The 19,729-nt window shown below is 39.5% G+C and overlaps 1 non-coding gene across 1 annotated transcript; it reads right to left on the reverse strand.

Moving 5' to 3' along the window:
* Positions 1–18,015: 18,015 nt before the first annotated feature.
* Positions 18,016–18,087, reverse strand: TRNAS-GGA (transfer RNA serine (anticodon GGA)). The gene has a single exon. It is a non-coding gene; the product is annotated as a tRNA-Ser (tRNA).
* Positions 18,088–19,729: the final 1,642 nt, after the last annotated feature.

Genomic DNA, 19,729 nt, shown 5'->3' on the forward strand with positions numbered 1-19,729 from the left:
CACTTGGACTTTGTAATTAACATTTTGCTATGATTACTTTATCACTTATCTATCTATCCATTCTATCCATCCATCCATGCATCTTTCTATGCTGTATCAATCCTTCTTTTTGGAGGGGGAAGAATGAGAAACTATTGCAAAACCCTACTGAGATTAGGTGGTTGTTTATTATCACAACATGGTCCAGGCTTTCCTTGGCTACAACATCTGCAGAGCCCTGGCCAGCTACTCTCTCTTTCTATTGAAGATGCTATGTTAGTGGCAACCTCACTCCTTGCTTGAAGAAGAATTTAAAATGTTAAAATTACTTGACAAGAATATTGTTTGAATGTTCAGAAAAATTGTATAGGAGCATTGTGAATTTCTCAAAGCTGAAATAGCTGGATTTTTTCCTTTGGCTTTATCAGTCACTTTCTCTTACCAAAAAACATATATATACCTATATATATATATATAGATATAGATATAGATATAGATATATATACATATATATACATACATACAGAGAGAGAGAAAGATTCCATAATACCAAAATTTTTTCTTAAGCTCAAAGCCTGGTTGGAATCTTGATTTCCTGACAGTTTATTCTTTATGCTTGTATTTTGTCATGGAGTAAGAGTCTATCGGTATATAAGTGTGCTGAATATCCCCCCAAATCTAGATGATAACACCTTGAAAGTGAATAAATATGATCACACTGACAGTTCATTTTCAGAAGTCTCATGACTCTAGCCTAATGATTTCAGAGTCACGTGAGTTATGCTCAGAAGAACAGGTATGATGGGTGTAACTTTAAATCATCAAGTTCCCATTACAAGAATGCTTTTCCTGAGCTAAGTAGCTCTTGCTGGTCTGAGTAGGAGGGAATAACCGAGCCAAGTTGCCTGGGAAGACAGCCTAAGAACCCACTTAGAATTTGAGATCGTGAGAATTTGTCCTCATCCTATAGAAGTAATCTAACCTTGGATGAAGGGATGACAATTCCCTTCAAACATTGCACACAGGTTATCTTCTTTAGCTTTTCTATGGAGCTTATTAACCACTTCCTGGTTTGTTTGGTTTTTTAATGTGATTAAGGCCTTAAAATAAACATTGGATATTCAAAGGGAGTTTCTTGGGTGATGGAATTGTTCTGTATCTTGTTAGTGGTGACACTTGCATGAGTCTACAAAGGTGTTAAAACTCATAGAACTGTATGCAAGACACATGCACACACACATAAACAGATTAGTTTTACTAAAACAGATTAGTTTTACTGTATGTTTACTTTTTAAAAACCTGAACACACTGATACAAAAAGGCCCAGGAGATTAGAAATCAAGCTGTCACGGTCAAACTGTCTCTACAAAGCATCAGGGAATAAAATTCCAGAGGGGCAGTCCACTGAACAGACTTCCGATGGGTGGCTATCAGGACAGTCCTCTCCTCTTTCCTTCATTTATATAAATCCTTCTGGAAAACTGACAAGTGAAATGTTTCTCATAAACCATCAGAGAAGAGTTCAATGTTTTTCACAGATGAGCTACTGATCGTCTGTGTGTCTTCATCGTGGCTGGCATCCTGAGGCTAAAGATCCAACAAGCCAAGGAGGCCATCCCTGAGAAGGCAGAATCTAGCAAATGTGGGTCAGAGAAGTACCTAAATCAGAAACTGGGTTAGCTTCAGTGGATCTGAGGAAATCAGAGTCTGTAGAGCTGAGAAGAGGTTCACCGGAAGGAAAGTCACAGGAATGAGAAGTCAGGGTTAGTCTAGGCAGATCCACGTGGCCGAGGTTGAGGGAACGGACTCTGGGAGACCTGGAGCTCTGCCCCCACTGAACATCTGCTGCTGGAAGACCCGCCTCCACATAGGAGCCTAACTCGTGTCCACGTCTTGTCTCTGCAAGGGGTTTGCAGTCTTGGCTTTTTGCTTTGGCCAAGGTGGTCCTTGGCAGTTCTGCATCGTCTAGAACCTGGGAATCTTTTCAGAGCTCATTTATCTCAGGAGGGAAATTGCCTGAACAGACTTGAAGGCAGGGGTGGGAGCCACCTGCTGAAGACACCAGGGAGCATTTGGCAGGGTGGGTGGGGAAAGGAGATAGAACAGAGGGAGGGGGCTGGGAGCTCTCCCACTCTCTCCCTCCCGCCTGCATCTGGTGCCCCAGGAGTTGCTCTTGAGCAATGCCTCTCCAATGAGTTGGCGTGAACTTGTACTTGTTCCTCCCTGAGGGAATAAGGGAAGACAGGCTGAAAGCCGCTAAAATGCTTGGAGAACATCCAAAGGGAAGCTTTTCACAAATGCAACATATTAATGAAAACAGCTTGGGTCTGGCTAAATAGTGACTCTTGGAACAAAACAAACAGATGGGAGTTGACGACAATTGTTCTGAAAGAGAAACAGTCCAGCCCTTGTGCATAGAGCCTGATGCTTCTTGAGAGCCTTCAGGGAATTCACTGCACTGTGGCTTTCTCCAGCTTATACTGATATCCCTTTATTCTCAGGAGTAGCAACAACCACGGCATCAAGGGAACTCCTATGGGCATAAGCACATTCTCCAATGTATGCCATCTCCAGGAACAAAGATTCTTTGCTTTTTCTTTTTTTCAGATTATTCACTTTGCATTCTAGGGGTTGGCCGCTCATAGGTCGTCGGAACGATTTCAGATGCTCGTTAAAATGTACATTCCGGAGCTCTACATTTTCACACCTGCCAAACTAGGTGGACTCTCTGGGAGGAGACCCAAAGTATCTGCGTGCTGTTTACCAAGAAGGAGGGGGTTGGGGCAGGATGGAGTGGGAGGTTGAGGTTAGCAGATGTACGCTTTTGGTTATAGAATGGATAAACAAGGTCCTACCACATGGTACAGAGGACTATATTCAGTATCCTATGATAAACCATAATGGAAAAGAATATTTTAAAAAGAATGTGTATGTATATATATATAAAATCAATGAATCACCTTGCTGTATAGCAAAGTGTACAGAAATTAAACATTGTAAGTCAACTATACTTCAGCTTTAAACAAGCACCTCTATGATCTTTATCTCAAAGTTTAGAAACCATTGCCCTAAGGTCTTTTGATGGTAGTCCTTCTCTTTAATATACAATTATTCTTTCAACAAACATTCATGTGCCAGCTACTCTGTAGGACAGGAAATGAAAAGAGTACTACAATAGATGTTCGAGCTGCTCCTTGCCAGGTAATTACAATTAAATGTGGCAAATGCTATGCTAGAAAGTGATAGAAAACACACGAAAGGAGAGAGGAGGAGCCTGCAAGAGTTGGAAGGCAGCTTCTTAGATAGTATTTGAGCTGCATCTTGACCAATGAGAAGAAGCCCTTCCGGAGGATGAGAGAAAGCACATTTGAGGCATAGAGAAGGTGTGGCAGGGTATGGGCGGGTGAAGGCATATGATCCACTCTTTAAGACGGGATTCTGGGCGGCTGGCACACAGGGGATAGTGGAGGAGGAAAGAGGCCTAGACCTGACCACGAGGAGCTTTGCAGAGACGCTGAGCAGCTTTGGCTTTCCTCTAAAGAAAATGGGAGCTGGGGGAATACTTGAAGCATAAAGTAACAGGATGGTATGTGTGGTATAGAGTGAGCTCCCTGTTTGGTGCAGGAAGAGGAGCAGAGAAGCATCCACAATGGGAGAGGTGAGGAGGCCAAACTGAGACAATAGCATGTGGGGGCAGAGAGGTCTCTGAAGGAGGAGTTAAGGGTCTGTGAGAATACAGAGAGAGCTTAGACCACACAGTGGAGAGGCGGAGGGGCTGTAGCTCTTCCTCTAAGGAAATGAGGTCCATATAGATTCGGCAGAAGAGATGTGAAAATGGCCAGTTGGAGTCTAGAACCTCTTCTGAGGGAAGGCAGTTTCAATGCCCACATAATTCTTTCAGCCAGCCTAACACTGGAACTTGTGAGCAAATTGTCATGTCTGGGCCCTTTGGTGACAGTCTGCTGTGCTATGGAATAAGTTTAAAGGTATCTGTTAAGTCAAAACAACAAGGTTCTACTGTATAGCACAGGAAACTACATTCAATATCCTGAGCTAAAGCTAATGGATGTTTTCCTAAACATCCATTAGGAAAAGAATGTTTAAAAAGACTGTATGTACATACATGACTGAATCACTTTGCTGTACAGCAGAAATTGACACAGCATTGTAAATCAACTTACTCAATAAAAAGATATCTGGTAAGTGGTAAAATCACCCTATAATATTTAGTTTGATTTCATTTCTGTTTTTAAAAACTAAGGGCAGGTAGATAGATTGGGAGAGAGAGAAACAAGGAGAGAAACAAGGAGAAAGAGAGGTCAGAGTTGGAGCAAATACATAGTAAAGGCAAGTTACTACTAATAAGGATCAGCAGTGGAGTTGGGAGAGGGAGCAGAAGAACCCGCGACAATTTATTCTGAATTCTTGCACATTTTCAACTTGTTTTTAACCATGAGGTCTGTGGACATAGGTTTTTGTCACTTTTTTACAGCAATTTTTAGAAAGATGCTTACACATCTTCTTGGCTGCCACTAGGTGGTACTAGTGGCAGGACAGATTGGATGGCCTTGAAGCTTCTTGAGCTCATCCATGACACCCGTTTGTGGATCTAACTTATAATTTCAAAGAGTGAAACAAATTAAGGGACCAACTACTAGAGCTCAGGGTTGCAAGCCCTTAGACTTCCTTTTGATTCCTTCTTTAGGTGTGAAAAGAGGATTTTCTATTTAATTGGTATCAAAGTATTTTCAAATAAAAGAATGTTCTTTCTGTATCAATCTAAGTTGTACAGTTTTGTTCACATACATTCAGTTCCTTTCCAGATCACCACCTTGCAATGATACCCCCAAGTCAAATCTTAATCAGGTGTGTAAAAATAATCGAACTCTTCTCTGTGATGCAACTGCATCGCCTGAGGTTCCCTCATTCCAGAACCAGGCCTCTCTTTCCATTCATTTAGCCTTAATTCTCATGGACAGTCACATCTTCCATCACCTCAATTGATGTGGGCAGGAGATAGAAACGTTACACTTATCTTCTTTCTCCATCCCTCGATAATGCAGCATGTGGCATTTCACTGCTGGGAGATTTCCCTCTTTTTAGCAGGACTTCTCTCCTATCCTGAGTGGTCTGAACTAGCTAATGTGTTGTTCTTTGTTCTAAAGCAATGAAAAGTGAAAGTGTTAGTCACTCAATCATGTCTGACTCCTTTCGACCCCCATCAGGCTCCTCTGTCCGTGGAATTCTCCAGGCAAGAATACTGGAGTGGGTAGCCATTTCCTTCTCCAAGGCGTTTTCCTGACCCAGGGATGGAACTTGGATCTCCTGCATAGCATGCAGATTCTCTACCATCTGAGCTACCAGGGAAATATTTCATTCCAAAACCACCAATCCTGCTAGATGGCATAGTCTAGCAGGACACAATGAAAATAGTCATGTGCTCACTTTGGGATACCAATGAGGCCAGCCTGGCACACAGAAGCAACTCAGTCCCAAAGGGTGCAATGCCAAGAGGTGTCTGCAGTGGCTTTGGCATGGCTAAGGCATGCCCACAGTTGCAATCCCCACAGGACCTGGCATGATTCCTCTTTACCTTACCCCTAACCTCACCTCATCCCTGGAGCAGAGGCACCGTGCTGAGTTGATCTCTGGATAAAACCCAAGAAGAAGGTCAACAAGGTTACAGAGCTGTACTTGACACTCCCTGTGTGGCTGTTTGAGCCACAGATAAATACCAGAAGGGAGAGTCAGGAACATTCCATGCAAAGGACACTGGATATTAAATGAATATTAGCCACCATCCAAATAATGGGCTTCCCAGATGGCACAGTGGTAAAGAATCCACCTACAGTGCAGGTTCTATCCCTGGGTTGGAAAGATCCCCTGAAGGAGAAAATGGCAACCCACTCCAGTATTCTTGCCTGGAAAATCCCATGGACAGAGGAGCCAAGAGGGCCACAGTCCATCAGGTTGTAAAGAGTTGGACACAGCTGAGTACACACACATGCAAGGTTTTCTTCTACTTTTCTTTTGAACTCTTGCTGTTTGCCGAACCTCATGCAAAGAAACGCAATGCCAAAGAATGTTCAAACTACCACACAATTGCATTCATCTCACACACTAGCAAAGTAAAGCTCAAAATACTCCAAGCCAGGTTTCAACAGTACGTGAACTGTGAACTTCCAGATATTCAAGCTGGATTTAGAAAAGGCAGAGGAACCAGAGATCAAATTGCCAATATCCGTTGGATGATCGAAAAAGCAAGAGAGTTACAGAACAACATCTATTTCTGCTTTATTGACTACACCACAGCCTTTGACTGGGTGGATCACAACAAACTGTGGAAAATTCTTAAAGAGATGGAAATACCAGACCACCTGACCCACCTCCTGAGAAATCTGTATGTAGGTCAGGAAGCAACAGTTAGAACTGGACATGGAATAACAGACTGGTTCCAAATAGGAAAAGGAGTACATCAAGGCTGTAAATTGTCACCCTGCTTATTTAACTTATATGCAGAGTACATCATGTGAAATGCTGGGCCAGATGAAGCACAAGCTGGAATCACAATTGCTGGCAGAAATATCAATAACCTCAGATATGCAGATGACACCACCCTTATGGCAGAAAGTGAAGAAGAACTAAAGAGCCTCTTGATCAAAGTGAAAAACGAGAGTGGAATATTTGGCTTAAAACTCAACATTCAGAAAACTTACGATCATGGCATCTGGTCCCATCACTTCATGGCAAATAGATGGGGAAACAATGGAAACAGAGAGAGATTTTACTTTTCTCAGGCTCCAAAATCACTGCAGATGGTGATTGCAGCCATGAAATTAAAAGATGCTTGCTCCTTGGAAGGAAAGTTATGACCAACATAGACAGCATATTAAAAAGTAGAGACATTACTTTGCCAACAAAGGTCTGTCTAGTCAGAGCTATGGTTTTTCCAGTAGTCATGTATGGATGTGAGAGTTGGACTATAAAGAAAGCTGAGCGCTGAAGAATTGATGCTTTTGAACTGTGGTGTTGGAGAAAACTCTTGAGAGTCTCTTGGACCGCAAGGAGATCCAACCAGTCAATCCTAAAGGAAATCAGTCCTGAATATTCATTGGAAGGACTGATGCTGAAGCTGAAACTCCAAAACTTTGGCCATCTGATGTGAAGAAATGACTCATTTGAAAAGACCCTGATGCTGGGAAAGATTGAAGACGGGAGGAAAAGGGGATGACAGAGGATGAATGAGATGGTTGGATGGCATCACCGACTCTATGGACATGAGTTTGAGTAGGCTCCGCGAGTTGGTGATGGACAGGGATGGACAGGGATACAGCCTGGTGTGCTGCAGTCCATGGGGTTGTGAAAAGTCGGACTCGACTGAGCAACTGAACTGAACAGAACTGATGCTAGGTATTTCATATATCTCATCTCATTTGATTTCCTAACCATCCTGTAAGTTAGCATTATTGCTCCCTTTTACAGATACAGAAGGTTTCAAGTGACAAGCTTGGGTATATCTATTTTGCAAGCTTGTCTTCTTAATCTTTATCCTGTTCTGAAGCTAGTGAAGGACTCTTGTTGTTTAGAGATCTGTTTACACCACATTTGACAGACTACTGAGAACACTTAGTCTTCCTCCTCCCAACCCTGTAGTTCACTATCCTCTCCAAGAGGGGAGGAAAGGTCAAGGCAGAAAGTGAATGTAAACATCCACATGCTTTGTAATGATATACACTTTTTATACTTTGCATACACTTTTTCATTACACACTTTTTAAAGATAAAGACTATGCTTTTTAGTTACTTTTTGTCTTTCCTTGGAACCTCCCAATATGCTCCTGCAACAGTTTTTTTTTTTTTTAATACTGTGCTGCCTCAGGGACTGACTGGCCTCTTGTTCACATCTGGAGTCAGGAAGGTTAGGGATGGGATACAACCCAATGTTTGTGATTTTCTGTGGGTCAAGATTATTTTTACCCTGTTTCCTCTGACCATGAATCCTTGAAAATGAAGTCCCATTTGGTTTCCAAACTGAAATATTTCATCCAATTTTTTAAAGATAAGCCTAATTTTATTACTTTAACAGAAACGTATCGAATGTGACTGGTTGAAGGAAGTAACAAGAATAATGCTACCATCACCACCACAGTCTCTTTAGGAACTTAGAGCTGGAGCTTGTTTTCATGATATAATTAGTCAGGGACGTCTGTGGCTTAATTTAAAAGCCTGGAGTATAATCACCTTTCTTTTTTTTTTTTTCGAAAACAGTTTTCTTCTCTGCTACCCCTGGATGAACCTGGCTCTGCTTTTCCAAATTCAATGATGTCAGGTCATCAGGGAGCAAATTCGAGAGGGTATAGTTCCCATCAGCTATTAGCTGGAGAGCGCTTTCCATCCCCAAGGTCTAAGCTCAGTTCTAAAGGGCATGTTTTCTTTTCAGCAAATGTGGTTATCCCTATTAACAGTAATGGGTGTTATATGTGAATGTGCAGAAGACTCTGTACCCCTAAATTTTTCCCAAACATGAATTTCATGAGGCCAAATTAAACACAGTTTGGCTCTTTGGCTCAGTCCTCCTCTGTGTTCAGATAAATGTTAATATTCAAATAAGACTCTCAGTGATGAAATGCCAACACACGTGGCTTCTGCATCTGTCCTCTAGAGGATGTGCCTTTAAAAATGGATTCCTTTCTTTGTTTAATTCTTGGCCTGGTAAACCACTGTAACCCTGTGAGGGAGGCGAAGCGAGGAGGTATTTCTAAACAGTCTTTTTCTGCCCCGACATCAACAACTCGTGCCAGCACCTATTCTGAAATGCTTGCACCCTAGGCTACCTCCACTGATTCAATCAGTATCAGTTACTCTGACGTCATGAAGTGAAAAATTGGCATTAAAAAAATCAACTGAAATACAAACAACAAACTGTTCAAGAGGAGACAGCCAGTTCTGGAGGACTGACTCCACTCACTTAAAAGTGTGCACCAATGCCAAATAAGCCTAAATAAGAGGCAGGCTTGTTTGTGTAGTAGTTAATAAGCCCCAGAGGGGAAAGAGACAGCTCAATGAAACAACCTTGCCTACTTTTTTTCTTAGGTTCTTTACTCTGTTTCACCTAACTCATGATTTAGAAAGGTCTCTAAAATGTGGTGGTTGTAAGAACATCAATGGGCCAAGGCTCTTAAAATATATGTTAACAATTTTGATCTTGTGGCCTATATAGCTATCTATGGAAGCAATGGCATTTCACATGTATTTAAACTCAGTAATTTCCGCATGAGAAGGCCTTTACTGACATTTGTAAACTCTTCGCCAGAAAAAGAGTGGGAAATAATAGGATTAATAGTGAGAATAAGACTTCTATTTCTTCTGAAATTATTTTTAAGGATGTAAACAGCTCACCCCCTTCTTTGCTGGTGTTAACCTACAAAACACAAAAAGTCAACTTGTGGTTATTTTTTCACGACTCTTGGCCTCAATTCCTGGATCAGGAGATAATACAAAGCCGTTCAACTGGTTTTGCCTTGTTTGAGAAACTAAAATTAAAATCTCAGGAGTTATTTATTTTAACCCACAAATAGGAAAGAAAGTGGTCTGTCAGAAAAAGTCATAAAGACAATTTTCCAAATGTGTGTACCTTTTTAACTTTGTACCAATCTAAAAAAAATGTGTTTTTTTTAAGAAAATATTTTTATTGTGTTTTTTTTAAGTGGATCTCTCTAGTTGCAACTGGACCCTTTAGGTTTTAATTCTCATCTTTCAGCTACTGGCATGTCATAATCTAGTCTAGGGAATGACTGCCTAAATTACTACATCCATAAATATTCTAGTGGAAAACATTTGCAAGGCTTATTTTCAGACGTACACTGAAGTACCTTGACATTGAATCCCAGCTCATAATACCAAATTCAATTCTATTTTTCTGTATAGTCAACAATTTCTAGGTGTTATTTTAAATATAGCAACTCCAAAAGTATGACAGAAAAGAGTTAAATGGGTGCTACATAAACCAATCTTGCAGTTAATTATGGGAAAAAGATACCTAGTGATGGTGACTTCCATTTTTCAATACCAACCAATACTGATGACCAAGCAACCTCTGGTTGGCTTATCACTCTTGGCTAAGATAAGTGATATTTTTGAAAACAAAATTTGGACAAATGTATGTTTTTCTGACTCGTGACACATTCAATCTCTTTCTGTTTTTTAAAAGTCATAAATCAGACTCTAGTTTTCAGAGTTTTAGCTTTTGAAGAAGAAATAGAATGAGGTGTTTATTGATCAAAGCTAACTGAGTTGAAGCCATAATGGCTAATTTTGGATACTTCCTAGGACTCTTCTAATCACAAATTGCTTGGTTAAACCACTAAATGCGCTTTGTTGACTGAAAGTCTGAATAAGCAGCTGTGTATATATTGTGCTATCAGTTATAAAACCTTCTATTCTAGTCGGGCTTCCCTGGTGGCCCAGAGGATAAAGAATTTGCCTGCAATGCAGGAGACCCAGGTTCGATCCCTGGATTGGGAAAATCTCCTGGAGTAACCCATTCCAGTATTCTTGCCTGGAGAATCCCATGGACAAAGGAGCCCGGCAGGTTACAGTCTATAGGGTCGCAGAAGAGTCAGACATGACTGAGTGACTTGACTTCACTTTTATACTAGTCACTGGTTGATCACTGAGAGGGGTATCTGTATTTCAGTCAATAAATCTTTACTGAGTTCCCTATAAACACTCACAGAAGAAGAGATTATAAAATAATCTGCAAACTACCTTACAAATTACAATGTTGAGACAAAATAAAAGTAAAAACACAATAAACATGTAATTCCCTTATCTGCTTAAGGAGAAAAATCTTTTATCTTCCTTGTTCCTTTAGATCTTTATTTTTTTAAATTAAATTCCATTTTAAAACGGTCTATAGGAATAATCTGAAATTTACTAAGTAAATTTAGATCTCAGACTTGGAACTGTTAGTACGACCAACACATGATTTGTGATTGCAGGTCCTAGAAACAGCTAACATCCTTGAGAGTCTCAGGAGGACACCCAAACTACTCTCCCTCAACTCTATCAACCTAAATAGAAGCAGAAATGTTTGTATATATGACAAATGAGTCTTTTCTTAAGTTGTAGACATATAAGGCTCTGATTCCAACCTTCTGGGTTCCCTTTTCTGGCTGGGTAACCTTCCACATATCCCCAGGGTAAGTTGCTGGTCTCATGGAATCTTAGTCTCCCTGCCTGTTAAAGGGGGAGGAAGGGTGATAATGCTTTTACCACAGGGTGTTGGTAAAAATTAATTACTATTTATAATATACTCCATTAACGTCCTCAGGTAATTCATAACACAGAATTTATATGGCACTTGATCACTGCTTAAAGTTTTTAAAACTGTCCTTGGTTTTTCAACTCAAGCAAAAAATGTAACAAATCTTTATACTTCAAACAGTAGGATTAAGCGTAGGAACATTTGGCTTCCCTAGGAACAATTATTTTCCTGAGGTGAAAAATATTAGCATGCTACAAAAGCTTATTTCCTCAGCTTCAGACTATGAATAGAGTAGCTTTCATTTGTAGTTGATAAAAGCCAAAGGAAGAAGGTTTGTGTTTTTTTTTTATAAAACCCACTTTAATAGCTGCCATCTTCGGGGATGTTTTCAACTCCTCACTATTGAAAGGGAATTGGTTCATCTATTTTACAGTGATTTAATTTTGGCACTTAAAGGAAACCCAAGGTTGCTGTCTCCTGCCTGCAATAATGCTATTGAAAACCTACCCTGCACCTGCCTGGGGCTTCCCTATAGCTCAGATGGTGAAGAATCCACCTGCAGTGCAGGAGACCCCAGTTTGATCCCTGGGTGGGGAAGATCCTCTGGAGAAAAAAATGGGAACCCACTCCACTATTCTTCTCTGGAGAATTCTATGGACAGAGGAGACTGGCAGGGTACAGTCCATGGAGTCGCAAAGCACTGGACACAACTGAGAGACTAACGCTACGCCTGCAAAGCCACATTCTCATATTACAGATGAGGAAACTGAGGCTTGGTGGACTTAAATAACAAAGCAGAGATTGAAACTCATACCCTTGGACAGTCCATGCTCTTTCCACAACCCCAAACAGCTGCCTCCATGAGGTTAAGCCTAAAGCTCTGCCCCCCAACCCATTCTGCGCTATGTGCCTTTCCTCTCTTTTTCTCATCTCTCTCCAAACTTAAAAATTGAACTAAGATATTCTAACAGAACTTCAATCCCATTCCTAGAGGGCTCAAGAGCATCCTCAAATCATTCGGTAAAAGTTATTTTGAAAGATAGATAGTTTAAAATCACTTTTAAAAGACATTTTTATAAAGTTTTATGGAAGGGGGAAAAGTTACCTTTATCCCTTCATGAGAATTTACTTAGTTCACTCAGTAATTTTCTTATGCCAAATCAAAATGCATGTTATATTGTCAAAGCCTTTAAACTTTCTACTGAAGCATAATATACCCTTAGAAGTGAAGTACATTTGATTTCTGAAATGTTTAAAATCCATCGCATCTTCACCTTGTGAAGACAAGATGCCATTTCACATCTCAGAGAAATGTGCATAAGTAACAATGAACTCTAATAATGTATAAATTAGCTCATATTCCTAAGAGTACTTTGAAAGGTTAAGCTCATTATTTAAATTAAGGCATTGCTGGTAAAGGATTATAATTATGATGATTATTTAAATGATAATATATTTTCTGATGCCTTTAGACAGCAGGTAAGACAAGATAAAGATAATAAAAAAAATATAGATACCCTACATACTATCACTATCTTTAATGACTAACAATAAATACAGTGTATGAATATGTATGAAATCTACCTCCACAAAAATTGCCGATTATTGGAATGATAGGGCTGTAAAGTCCAGAAGTACCTAAGAATTTGAATAGCAATTGAACGAAGTCAATTTGAAGTAGATATTTATCTTTTCATTTTGATTCATATTCCTATTTAACATTCACTGATAATTAAATGGATGGAGATCCCTTATCAAACTCACATCAATCACTGTTCTAAGCTGGTAAATATCAAACTCCTGATTATGGAGGCTCAATGATGCTCCTGGACTGGGAACATATATTCATTGAAATATTACCAATAAACAGAGGTCTTTTATAGTAGCTGATTGCACTCCTCTTATCTCTAGACAGTGAATCAACTCAGCCCTACCTTTAACTTAAATAGGAGGACATAGACACCAGATATCCTGCCCTATGCCAAACTCAAATTAAACAAAAACAAAATAGCCATTCCCCCTACACCTTGAAAGATTGACTTGGACTTAATCCCATTCTCAGTGTCTGTTGTGGCAGGTACCACAGCTGAGCAGCCCTCTGGGTACCAGTCTCAGCTGTACAGGTCCTTCTGGTCCTGGGGCTCTGGCACCATTAGTAGAGAAACCCCCAGGAGATCCCCTGAAGGCCTGAATTCAGCTTTTGTCTGCCTGGTGAAAAAACATAATTCTTCTCTAACAATTCCCCTAAGATTTTCCCCAGGGAGTAACATATGACACTAAATCGACTCAGTTTGAAGGACAAGTTAGCTAGATGAGAAAGAAAACAACGTTCCATAAATTTAGTGACTGAAACCTCAGAGTTTCACCTGCTATCAGAAGTTAATTAATTATACTCACAGCACTAAATTCTGGCTACAGTATTTCAAGGAAAAAAATCACATTTTTAAAAAGTTTTAAATATAAATGCAGATATTTAAAAGAAAATGATTTTTTTATTTAAGAGCTTTGTTGAGCTTTTTTATGAAATGAATAGTCCACTATAATGACATTTAAATCATTTGATTTTCTAACTTCTCTTTAGAGTTGAAATTTTTACAGTTTCAGTTCTCCCCCAAATTTATTGAGACAGAAATAAATTTAAAGGTCTTCATTTTATAGACATTATATGGTCTCAGAACTTATAAAATAAAACAAATAACCAATTTAAAAAAGAAGTTGTAGGGTGAGGGGTAGAGAGAAATTAGAATTGATCCATTGGTCTCATAATACATTCTCCTGCTAAATCAGACAGGAATTCTAGGTCAGCAGATAAAAAGCTATTCCAATTTCCCTCATAAATGCTTGCTGTCACTTTAACAAATCCCATGGTGAGAAAGTGCTTTCAGGTATCCAAAATCAATGATAAAGAACAAGGGGTCATTATCTACATAGAAATACTGTACTTTTGGTACAATTAACTCAAAAAATAAAATTCACAAAGCAACTAAAAACAGGTAAATAGAAAGTCTGTATGAATCCATTTTAGACGTGAAGTCTCTTGACTAATTCAAAAAGTACTGGTCTTCTCTGTCCTTCCAACATTTACTCGATCTCTTTGACTTACCTAGTTACATAACTGATTCTGTGACTTGTAAACAAACAGCCGCATTGCTTGACAATTCTGGATCTGTGGGTTTGTACTGCTGTTTCCCTGTGGAGGTTGAGAGCTGCATAATGATTTATTCTTCCCCGCCCCTGCCTTCTTTTCCTATTTTGCTCCCCCCCTTTTTTTTGTCAAAGTAGGTTAAAAAAAAAAATCTATGTGAACTGAGTGTGAGAACAAACTCTGGTGCTATAAGATTGAGGCCACCAATTTAAATACCTTAGGCACAAGAAATGCAAAATGTGAGGGTCTCATACTCAGATGAGCTTCCCAGAAGGAGACTACTAATAGTCTTTTTCAGCATCTCCTGGACTCCAAACCATGTGCATTTGTATAAGGCAGCTTTGATTCCCCTCGTTTCCCACGCATGAAGCTCTCAGAGCTTCAAAGAGAGCTCTGCATGCAAGAGATACATGGGGGTGTAGTTCAGGAGGAGAATGTGGGTGAGTTACCATTCGAGTCTGTTCTTTAATTCCTGTGCTATGTTCCAGCGGTGTGCCCCAGTTATAACACTGCCTGCCAGCAAAGTAGAAGCTTTCTATTTTGGTAATTAGACTTAATCAATTACCTGGAATTAAAACACACCTAATTCCACCATAAAGAAGTGAAATTTTAGATTGGTTCTTAGGATGTGGATTCAGTTTATTTTTGATAGTGTAGATTAAGTACAGTTTATACTACAGTATGCATGCCAGGCACACACTGGTACTTTGTGTCACTGATGGAATCTTCAGGAATCATTTTCATTGCATAATAATTTAATACAGATAAAATAAATACAGAATAATTGAGAATTTTGTTTCTTAAAAGTCTAGAAATTTATGCAGGTTGAAGTGAAGGAAGACAACAGAGCCTTTAACTACCTTGTGAGTACGTGAAATTTTAACTAATTCTCCTTTTGTGTGTGCTATTTTTAGGAGACACAAAATATTTATTTCTAAATATTTTCAAACTGTTTTCTCTCCCATTTATCACCTGCTCTTCTAGTAGTATGGGCATTGTAAATTATTTCTATGCCAAAGATTCTCTTGGGACATTAGAGTCTAATCTACTAGTAGACTTTCTTCCTTAAAAAAGCTGCAGGAAGTATTTTATTAGCTGAATCAGGGCAGAGATAAACATCTTTTGAAACTGCAAAAGGCTTCTTTGAATGCTGTCTTTGTAGGTTTAGTCTTTTTCCATGAATGTACTTAGTGACCAATGGGATATTTGATGAGTTCTTCATTAATTTATGTTTAATTTTTAATTTTGTACCATTTTCTAAAGGTTACCTTCCAACAGTGCTGTCTTTATAAGAAATGTACCTCTACCCCTTTTAAAAATCATTTTGTCATAGGAACTTTTTTTCTATCAGTATATTCTCAAGCTTTAGTTTTGAAATATATTTTCATGTGTGTATCCTGAGTTAGAATGCCTGGATTCTCTCTGACTTTAATTCATGTGATCCTGGTTGGAATGAAAGTGGCAGGTCTCAATTTTGCAGCCACTGAAATGAGATTCTGAGGAGAAATAGTTGCTGAGCCCAAGAAATGAAGAGGAGCCTCTTTGTTTCTCTCAGAGGCTGCAGTTGGAGCTTGCTGGGTTTTGTTCTGGCAAGTTCACAAGGTCTGTTATGAACAATGGAAGCACAGACCTTTAGAACAGGAAGGAAAGATGAATAGTCCTCATCTAGTCTAAACTCTTCACGTTAGAGATGTGAAAATGCATCCCAGATAGGGACTGTGATGTTGAGAGACACGTTTTCTACTTTTTTCTGAAGCCATTTAAAAAATCCAATTCATTTCAACAAAATTTATACCCTGCTAAGGTGTTCATTGGAAAGACTGATGCTGAGGCTGAAACTCCAATACTTTGGCCACCTCATGTGAAGAGTTGACTCATTGGAAAAGACCCTGATTCTGGGAGGGATTGGGGGCAGGAGGAGAAGGGGATGACAGAGGATGAGATGGCTGGATGGCATCACTGACTTGATGGACATGAGTTTGGGTGGACTCCAGGAGTTGGTGATGGATAGGGAGGTCTGGCGTGCTATGATTCATGGGGTTGCAAAGAGTCGGACACAACTGAGCGACTGAACTGAACTGAAAGCACATGGACCCCAAAATTTGTTGTGATTACTCCATCTACATGGTGGAGGAATTGGAGGGAAGGGGAATTTTGCTTTCTTGAAAAAATTAAGCAAATACCGAGCGAAAAGTAGAACAAAACTTAAGGACCTGGGCCTTATGGATACCAACTTTCATAGTAATCTGATTTAATAAATAGTGAATCTCTCTCTGATTTACTTCATATAATCACAAACTCCAAGGATGAAATATAAAAAATAAATTAGTATTATGGAGGACTGAAGCAAGGAAACCATGGCTGGGTCTAAAATGAAAACAAGATAGTTTAAAAATTCACTTTCTTTCTTCATATGTCTGCTTCCTGTGTATTTTAGAAACACATTTATTCACTTTATAAACAAGGTTGTAATTTTTTTAGGCTTACATATGATTATCTAATAAGTAGAAACACTAGTTGAGAAGACAAGGGAGGGGATTATATTTCTGCCATTTCTACACAATAGCCTGAAGCATTCCAAATAAGAAAACAGTTATGAATGTTTCCAAATGTCTCCATGATTTGACTATTTTTACAAAGGCAGAGAAATTAGATCATTGTCTTTTCCTTCATCTCAATTTCTGGACTTGCTCTCTGTGACAGACTGGTGGCTCAAGTCATTAGTAGCTTTAGTATGGCCTCTGGGATCATTTTTTATGAATTGGGAATTGGCTTTGTTTAAATATGGTTCTTAGGCCTATGGTTGGGGCCCTGGAACCAATCTTATCAGAGCTCTCCAAAGCCTAGTGTGTTACATGAATGTAAGGAGTCAGTGAGGTAGCCTTTACGGTTGCTGGAGTTGGAGGAAGAATAGGGGAAGAGATAGGGAGTTTGGGACGGACATATATATATTGCTATATCCAAAATGGATAACCAACAAGGTCCTACTGTATAGCATGAAGAACTCTGCTCAATATTGCATGGCAGCCTGGATGGGAGGGGAGTTTGGTGGAGGATGGAAACATGTTATATATATGACTGTATCCCTTTGCTACCCACTTGAAACTATCACATTGTTAACAGCTACGTGTGAAAGTTGCTCTGTTGTGTCTGACTCTTTGCGACCCCATGGACTACAGCCCACTGCAGCCCACTGTGGTCCACCATGCTCCTCTGTCTGTGGAATTCTCCAGGGTAGAATGCTGGAGTGGGTTGCCGTTCTCTTCTTCAGGAGATCTTCCCCACCCAAGGAACAAATCTGTCTCCCACTTTGCAAGCAGATTCTTTACTGCCTGAGCCATCAGCGAAGCCTGTTAACAGCTATACCCCAAAATACAATAAAAAGTTAAAAGAAAAGAGTTGGTAAAGGAAGTAGTTACAAAACAGCATGATTCTATTTTATTTTTAATTCTTATAGTAGTGTGTGTGTATATATATATATAGTAGTTTGTAGTTTAGTAGTTTGTCGCTCAGTCATGTCCGACTCTTTGCGACCCCATGGACTGTAGCCTACCAGGCTCCTCCCTCCATGGGATTCTCCAGGCAAGAGTACTGGAGTGAGTTGCCATTTCCTTCTCCAGGGGATCTTCCCGACCCAGGGATTGAACCCGGGTCTCCTGCATTCCAGGCAGACGCTTTAACCTCTGAGCCACCAGGGAAGCCCATATAAGAATATATACACTATATATATTCTTGCCTGGAGAATCCCATGGATGGAGGAGCCTGGTAGGCTACAGTCCACGGGGTTGCAAAGAGTCAGGCACGACTGAGTGACTTCACTCACTCACTCGCATATCACTATATATATATATATATATATATATATATATATATATATATATCTCCACTAATTTTAGATTCTTTTCCCATATAGGTCATTACAGAGTACTGAGTAGAATTCCCTGTGCTATATAGTAGGTCCTTATTAGTTACCTATATTATATAAAGTAGTGTGTGTATATATATATATGTCAATCCTAATCTCCCAATTTAGCACCCCCTTTCCCCGCTGGTAACCATAAGTTGGTGGTTCAAATGGTAAAGAAGCTCCCTTGAGAAGCTTCTTCCCTTGAAGAAGGGAAATTTGTTTTCTGCATCTTTAACTCTATTTCTGTTTTGTAAATAAGTTCACTTGCACTATTTTTTTTTATTCCACATATAAGCAATATCATATATTTTTCTCTAATTTCACTAGTATGACAGCTTCTAGGTCCATCAATGTTGCTGCAAACAGCATTATTTCATTCTTTTTCATGGCTGAGTAATATTCCACTCTCTTTCTCTCTCCTTCCCCGCCCCTCCCCCACTCCATGTATGTGTGTATGCAGGCTTCCCTGTTAGCTCAGTGGTAAAGAATCTGCTACTAATGCAGGAGACACAGGTTTAGTCCCCATGTTGGGAAGAGTCCCTGTAAAATAGTTTCAACCCACTCCAGTATTCTTGCTGGAAAATGCCATGGACAGACGAACCTGGTGGGCTACAGACCATGGGGTCACAAAGAACGGGACACAACTGAGTGACTAACATACACACACACACAAATATGTATATATATATATATCACATCTTCTTTATTCATTGGTTGATGGATATTTAGGTTATTTCCTTGTCTTGACTATTGTAAACAGTCCTGCAATGAATACTGCAGTGCATGTATCCTTTTGGATTATGGTTTTCTCCAGATACATGTCCAGGAGTGGGCTTGCTGTATCATATGGTAGTTCTATTTCTAGTTTTTTCAGGAACCTCCATACTGTTCTCCATAGTGATTGTACCAATTTACATTTCCACCAACAATGGAAGGTTTTCTTTTCTTGACGACACTCTTTCTAGCATTTAGATCCTATTTTAAAAAGAAAATCAGATATATAAAAATGATGCATGTGTATATACACACACACACACACACACACACAGTCACACAGGAATACACCATGGTTATACACCAAACAGCAGTATAACAGTGGTGAAAAGCTTGAGTTTGGAATCACGCAGATCTGAGTTCTACTTCCAGGCCCAGCATTTAATCTCTACTCTTCTTAGATGCATGAAATAATTTTCAGTCAACTAAAAAGATTTTAAAAATATGAGTTTCAAAGTGCTTAAATTTGAATCTTTATGAATTGTTCATACCCATCCCCATGCTTCCTCCAGTAATACCTATGATTCTCTATGCCCTGCTAACCAGCCAAGCTCAGATCCCTCCTTGCTTCTCCAATAGCCAATACTGGAGCACTCTGTTGGGGTTCAAAGTTCTTAAACTAGTGTTTATAGTGCCTAATCCTTCCACCCACCACTGTG

The sequence above is a fragment of the Capricornis sumatraensis genome, chromosome 1 (assembly GCF_032405125.1).
Source record: "Capricornis sumatraensis isolate serow.1 chromosome 1, serow.2, whole genome shotgun sequence".
In the NCBI taxonomy this organism is placed as follows: domain Eukaryota; kingdom Metazoa; phylum Chordata; class Mammalia; order Artiodactyla; family Bovidae; genus Capricornis; species Capricornis sumatraensis.